Here is an 8049-nt window from a genome sequence, read left to right as displayed (position 1 = left end):
GATTGAAAGAAAAAAAAAAAGGCAGAACAGAACAGAATATCCAAGGACTCTGGGACAACTACAAAAGCTGTAACATACACATAATAAGAATACTAAAAGGAAAAGAGAGAAGGGAACAGAAGAAATATTTTAAAAAATATTGACTGAGAATTTATCCAAATTAATGTCAGAGAGCAAATCATAGATCCAAGAAGCTCAGAGAATACCAAATGGAATATATGCAAACAAAACAAAACAAAACAAAAACCCCACTATGTTGGCATATCATTATCAAATACAGAAATAAAAAAATAAACAAAAATTCCCGAGGAAGCCAGAGAGCAGAAAACATCTTACCTGTAGAGAAGCAGAAATAAGAATTGCATCTGACCTTTTTTTTTTTTTCCAGAAACTGCTTATTTTCCATCTGTTTATTTGCCTCTGTAGAAGAGCAGCTTAAGACCACTCAGTGGTTGTTCCTACCCAATCAGTGGCCTAAGTAGAGCGAGCTGCAGATGAGTCTTCAGTGGCAGGCTGAGTGCTCCAATATTCAGTAGGGAACTGCTGAAAGGCACAGAGGGCACCTGCACACCTTCAGACCAGTCTGCGACTTCAGGTTGAGTAGCGATTAGCTCAGGAGCTGGAGCAGTCCATTCACCCTGAAATTCCTCTTTGGTCACGGCCTTTTCAGCAGCAGTCTGCTCTTCCTTTTCAATCTCTTCAGGATCTCTGTAGACAGATTAGGCATGACTTCCCCTGGGTGTTCACAAGAAATGGTGCCACATATGTGCAGAACTTCCCAGGCCAGCATCCACCACATTAGAGCATGAGCAACTGTGTTGTTGAAAGGATGGCAATGTCCACACAGTGCAGAGGAGAGTCTGTATTACACAGAGCAATGGTAGGCAGGTTTATATAAGACATCAGGCTGGTGGTCAGCCCTGGGATCAGTAACCACCAGAAGCCTTGGCTCCCAGAAGGATACCTGGATCTGGTTAGTGAAGATGCCAGGAGTGAAGTGGTCAGCAATAGTGGTGGCTCCAGTAGCAGCAGCAAACTTGGGCACAGCTCACTGGCCAGTATTCCTGGATGATAAGACATTGACATCAGCTGAGTTTTCAACGGCAATAATGGCACGAGCTACCAACTGAAGCTTCTCCCAGCTTCTCTTCAGATTTCTGATAGAGATACCATCACTTTTCCTTTTGCAGATGTACTGTTTTATTTAGAGGTCAAGTGGGTTCCTGCTACAAGAAATTTGAGGACATCCTCCTCCTTCATTTGCTGGACATCAAGGGCTTCAGACACTGTGAAAATTTCCCTTTAAGTTACGATGAAAATGCAAAACAACTGTATGGACCCCCTGACTGGAAAAGCAAGAACTGCCTATGACTTCTTAAACCCTGTACAGGCCAGAAGAGAATGGGGTGAAAATATTTAAAGAGTAGACATAAAAAAACCAACAAGCTGGAATTCTGTACCCTGAATAATTATCCTTCCAAAATGAAGTAGAAATAGACTTTTTCAAACAAAAATTGAGGGAATCTCCTGCCAGTAGATAGTGTTGGGAGACATGTTAGAAATTCTTTAGAGAGAAGATAAATAATATAGGTCAGAAACTCAGATTAAGAGGAAGACTACTGAAGAAAGAATACCGAAGGTAAAATAAAAACTTTTTTTTAAATTTTTAATTGCTCTAACAGATAAGCTTGTTCAAAACAATAATAGCCACAATGTATTCAATTATGTAATCTTTTGTATATATCTTATGTGTATATATGTATGCTTACTTGTAAGTGAGATAACTGAGCAAGTGGGAAGGTTAAATCAGGATTATTTGTTTGGTATAAGGTACTCACACTACCTATGAAGGTATTTTGTTTAGCTAAAGAAAAACAAACAAAAAGGTCATGACCAGAGTTTGAAAACTTCATGAGGTTGTAATCCCCTTTGAGAGAGAGTTTAGAAGATGGAATGAAGTGGAGAATTTATACTCCACTAGTTAAAAATAACATTATAGGGGTGCCTGTGTGGCTCAATTGGTTAAGTATATAGGGCACTGGCAAATCTCTGAGATTAAAGTAAGAACAGAGATATGGTTGGAGTAGGACCCTGAGATCTGGGATAAGAAGAATATCTGCATTGACATTTGGTACAATTTTCTGGCCTATAGTATTGAACACAGAAAAAATGGATGAATAAAAAAATGTATCTGGAATTATAGAACCTTTAAGCCCATGGAGCTGAATCTAATATTCTTAAAGTGTATTGCAGAAAAATTAGATCAAATGCACGTCGATGTCATACCTGGAATCACACTACCATAATTATAAAATAGAGATTAGTGAGCAATTTAGATTTTATTGATCCTGTGTTTTAAAATAGTCTTCCACTCAAGATGCTGAAAGTTAATCTTCATAGGTTTATTGAAATTATTACTACAATGTCCTTGTAAGAGCCCTGCTCTGTGTAGAAATTCTAGAGTGATACATATTGAGAGACATTTGTTTTGACTATTAAAACTCTGTGTGATACATGCAGGAGTACTCACATGCACGAGTACACTAAATGACCTGGGATTTGAATGGAGTACAGGGCATGGAGCAGTTATGCTCCCCAGAGCCAATCACCTCTCTTGACTCTGAACTTTGCCAGATGACCTCTACTTTGGAAATGACGCAAAGTGCTGAGACTGTATGCCAAAATCACTGCCATTGGTCAATGAATGGCTGCTCTCTCCAGGATACATAATGTTAGTCATGTTGCTTCTATGGGATCATTCAGGAAGGCATTCATATTGTGGAGAAATTCAAACTTGTAAGTTCACTTAAATTAGTTCTATTATATCAGGCCTCATGTACTTAAAATTTAAGAAAAATGACTTTATAACCTACATTAAGAGAAAATTACATCGTGAGGAGAAAGTGGATTTTGTTTAGCTTTTTACAATTTAGAATTGCAGACTATCTGATCATAATTTGCAGTATATTCCCTCTCACTTCTTCACTTTCCTTATGTAGCTACAGCTTAAACAATGGATTTTATTTTGAGGAATAAAAGTAATAAAATTGGAAATATTGGTTCACCTGGGTAACCTTATAACTGCTATAGGCCAAAGTATTGTGGTTGTCAATTTTAAATACTACTATGATTTTTTAAAAATGTTTGTTTATTTTTGCAAGTGTGAGCTTGAGCGGGGGAGGGGCAGGGAGCAGGATGGATGAGGATCCAAAACAGACTCCAGGCTGATGTGGGGCTTAAGCTCACGAAATGTGAAACTCTTGAACCATGAACTCACTAGCCATGTGATTATGACCTGAGCCAAAGTCAGATGCTCAACTGACTGGGCCACCTAGGTGCCCCAACTGATGCTATGATTTAACCCTTTAGGATAGGCAGTGTTAGAAAGAGTATCAGTCATCTGGGTTTGCTTTCTATCTCCACCACTTAAAGTATCTGTGACTTTAAATAACTGCTTTGTAATCTCTGATTAGCAAGTATTTTTCTTTAAAACATCTATAAGAATGTCTACTTCCCATAAATTCTGACAGCATTTATTAGGATAACTATGTAAAAATACTCCTTTGCTTATAGTGGTGCTAAATGAATATGGCATATATACACAAATATTCTCTGCCTTGCTTTTCATGTAATGGGGCAGAGATCTATATAACTGGACATTCTAAGTTTATTGATTCTTAAATAAAACTATATTTAACCATAAAGGACAATCTATAAATAATATCAATTTATATGTATGATTTATCAGTGTGTTTTATATATGTATATACATGTAATGCATATAATACATAATATATGTGTGTGTTGTATATATAGGCATGTGTGTACATTTTGCAAGATGAACCATTGGAAGAAGGATTGTTTTGTTCCATGAATGATTTGGGGATCATTGAATATCTATATACAAAAAAAAGTGTTTTATATACACTTCACAGCATATACAAAAATAAACTCAAAATGTTTTGTAATTCCAAACATTTTACAAAATGTTTTGTAAAATTCCTAGAAGAAAACATAGGAGACCTTTGTAATCTATTAAATGACATCAATTTCTGCAACACCAAAAGCACAGTCCATAAAAAAAGAAGTTGACAAATTTGTTTTCATCAAAATTAAAATGTATGTTGTCCAAAAACAAAACAAAACAAAACAAAACAACAACAACAACAAAACCACCAAGGGGATGGAAAGACAAAACAGGGATTGAGAGAAAATATTTGTAAATTGTGTATATCCAAAATATCTCAAGTCTACTCAAAACTTAACAAGGAAACAACAACAAAAAATTAAAATTGGAAAAATACTTTAACATTTTATCAAATAATATATATAGATAGGAAATAAGCATGTGAAAAGATTCTACAGATCCTCAGTCATTTGGGAAGTACAAATTAAAACAATGAGAGAATACTATATATCTATTAGAATGGATACATTTAAACCATATCAAGTGCTGGAAAAGATATGAAGCAAGTCTTTTACATTTCTGGAAGGAATTCACAGTGGTACACCATTTAGAAAAAATGTCAACTGCCTTAAAAAATGAACTGTACACCTACCATGAACTATTTACTCAAGAAAACTGAATGCATATAGAAATATTCATATAAATACTTCAAAGAACAAATACAACCCAACACCCAAAAAACTAAACCAATTTAAAAATGGGCAGAAGACATGAACAGACATTCTCCAAAGAAGACTTACAGATATCCAAAAGACACGTGAAAAGATGCTCAACAAATGAAAACTACAATGATAGAGCACCTTGCACCTGTCAGTATGGCTAAAATCCACAACACAAGACATTAGACATCTTAGTGAAGATACAGTAAAAAAGAAACCTCTCTCTTGCATTGTTGGTGGGAATGCAAACTGGTGCAGCCACTATGGAAAACAGTTTGAAGAACATTCTTCAAATAGTTAAAAACAGAACCACCTTATGATCCAACAATTGCACTACTAGATATTTACCCAAAAAATAGAAAATTCAAAGGGATACATACACCCCTATGTTTATAGCAGCATTATTTACAATAGCCAAGATATGGAAGCGGCCCAAGTGTCTACTGACAAATGAATAAAGAAGACACACACACATGCACACACATGCACACACACGCACACACACACATACACATATAATGGGGTATTATTCAGCCATAAAAAATGATTTCTTGTCATTTGCAACAACATGGATGGAGCTAGAGAGTATAATGCTAAGCAAAATAAGTCAACTAGAGAAAAACAAATACCATATGATCTCATTCATATGTAGAATTTTAGAAACAAAACAAACAAGCAAAGAGAGACAGAGAGAGAAAGAGAGAGAGAAACCCAAAAAACAGACTATTAGCTCTAGAACAAACTGATGGTTACCAGAAGAGGGGGTGGGTCAGAAGGTGAGTTAAATAGGTGATGGGGACTAAAGAGTACCATTATCATGTAGGAAAAAGATAATAAAATAAAAACAAGTAAATAAAGTATAAACTGACTATAAAAAAAGGAAAATAAAATATTACCTAGAAATCAGGAAATAAACCTCGGTATATTCTGTTAGTTATTACTAGTTATGTTGCAATGGATAATACTTTGGTGTAACCAAATAGTGCTTCATTAAGAGTGCATTTCTACTCTACAAACATTTGAATTCTCTTGTTTCTTACAAGCTTTATACCTCTCAAAACACCTCAACTATACAAATCTATGAGTGGTTGCTTTGGTACAACATCTTAATGTGTTTAGCTATGAAGAGTTCAAATATAGATTTAAAATGAGTTATAAATATGACTTGGTTCATTTCATTGTTGTGTTAATAATTTGGGTGTTCTTAACAGTATATATGTATATTAAAGATTATAAAAGTCCAAATATTTCATAATATCATTGGAGAATGTAAATTTCTCCGTTACCTAACAAGATGGGTTATATAATACAACTTACTTTTGGGATAAATGCATGTTTTTAACCTCACCAGAAAAACACAAATCTGTATGTGGCTTTTATGAGTTACATGGAATGTACAGAAAACGTACCCCCCCCTTTTTATGCTTCCTTTATAAAGTGACATAATGACTTAATTTAGGATTTGAAAGGTACCTCCACCCCTCTCTTTAAGAAAATGAGTGAGTGATGGAATTAGAAGCTAACTGGAAAGGCTGCGCAGAAGTCGGAACCTGGTCTTTGTATTTCTGAGGTATGCATTCCAAAGAGGTAGCTTATCCCTCAACTAAGAAAGTGAACAGTCTCGACCACTGCAGGTCAGAAGTTTAAAGTGAAAGAAAAATGTCTGGAACTGGACTCATGCATATAACAAAATCTGAACCCAAAAGAAAGCCAATTGCATAGTTTGACAGTGACCCTGGAGGAGGCAAATCCAATTAATTGGGAAAAGGATTAGTTTGAAGAGACCCCTCAAGTGGAGCTTGCCAGAAAGGATCTATCTCAGTAGCACATTTGAAGAACAGCCATCAAGTCAGGTGGATTATCAGTGCCCCTGTGCTAATCCCCAGTCAGAACATGAGATAGTTCATCTGCATTTTTCAGAAGCTGTCTTCCAATTAAAAGCTGATTTGTAAAAACAATGCCTTGTGTACTCTTAAGCCCAAAATACCCTGAGAAACCAATAGTAAAAAAAAAACCCAAAACAAAATACAAGGAATATTAGCTACAAGTTACTTTCACCAGCAGAAGGAGCTTATGTACCAATACTATGGGGATGGTCTAAAGCAAATTAATGCAGGCTCAGCTATAAAAAGAGCAGACGGAGCCCTCTGTTAAATAAAATTTAAATTCCAAAGATAACATTTCATAAGAAGGAGAAAGAATGAAAGCATTCTTAAGCTAAAAATAAGATTTTTCATTTGTTTGAAGAAGAAAAAGAAATTCACAGTGGTTTAGTTTACCAAGAAATAGAATTATTAACCTTAGTCTTCTGCTTTTGAGATTGTCATTAATGCAATGAAGACATGACATTACCTTCCTTCGAAGGTACATAAATGGAAATCACATTTTGAATCCATCAAAAAGATATAAGGTTAATTGTTTGTACTTTGGGCTTCGCTTTTCACTTATAATATTTATTTAACAATTAAATGTACCAGACATCGTGTTAGATTTCATGAATTCACGAGTTAATAAGAGCTAGCCGTTCTCAATAAACTTATCTTAGAGGTTTAGGTGGGTGAAGGAAAGAACACTAACAAAATAATTAGCAGTAGGTACTGAAGAGATGTATCTGTAACTGTTAATATCACTTTAACTTTTTAGAATGAGAAGTTTTAAAATCATAGAATATGTGTTGCTTATGATATGGGTAATAAAATTTTATAATCCAATTTTTTAAGTCATCTGTGTAATTTCCTTCTGATTCTTGATCCTATCAACTATACTCATCAAAAGCCTTTTGTGAAATACTAGGACCAGTCATGTCACTAGTCAAGGTCAGTGTAAGGAATATTAGATATATGACTGTATGACAAACCTTAATACAAGCACTAGTGATTTTTTAAAGGTATTAATTTCTCGAATAATTATTTAGTGTTATGAATTGAACAGCATTATTATTATAGAGATATAATAGTGAGAGAGTTGTTAAGTCCTTCCAATGGAAACTGATACTTTCCTGAAGAAGACACATAATAAATAAATGAATATATAAACAGGTAAACGGATACTATTGTATGATACAGTAACAAATTATGTGAGGCAAAGTTAAGCTTTTGCTTAAAAGTCAAAATTATAAGTAAGAAGTAAAGATTGATGGGAAGGAGGGGTATTGTGGATAGGTGGCAAAAAAACAAAAAACAAAAAACCAATCTGAGAAGTCTTCATTAAACAGAGAATTGGAGTGAGGAAGATACTGAGTGGAAGAATATCAAAAGCATCTAATTTGAACTGTCAGCCCAGAGCCTGACTCGGGGGCTTGAAATCATGAACCACGAGATAATAAATGACCTGAGCTGAAGTTGGACGCCTGACGGACTGAGCCACCCAGGCGCCCTGATAATTTGACTTTAAATTCACAAAAACAATTATGGTTCACTACAT

At 35.0% G+C, this 8049-nt stretch overlaps 1 pseudogene; it reads right to left on the bottom strand.

Annotated features, from left to right (window-relative positions):
- Positions 1-458: 458 nt before the first annotated feature.
- The window catches only part of LOC122479838, a 29734-nt pseudogene continuing 22143 nt past the window's right edge, over positions 459-8049 (bottom strand).

Source organism: Prionailurus bengalensis, chromosome A1 (genome assembly GCF_016509475.1).
Source record: "Prionailurus bengalensis isolate Pbe53 chromosome A1, Fcat_Pben_1.1_paternal_pri, whole genome shotgun sequence".
NCBI lineage: Eukaryota > Metazoa > Chordata > Mammalia > Carnivora > Felidae > Prionailurus > Prionailurus bengalensis.
Note: the sequence above shows the minus strand (reverse complement) of the source record. Positions and strands in the feature narration are given on the sequence as shown.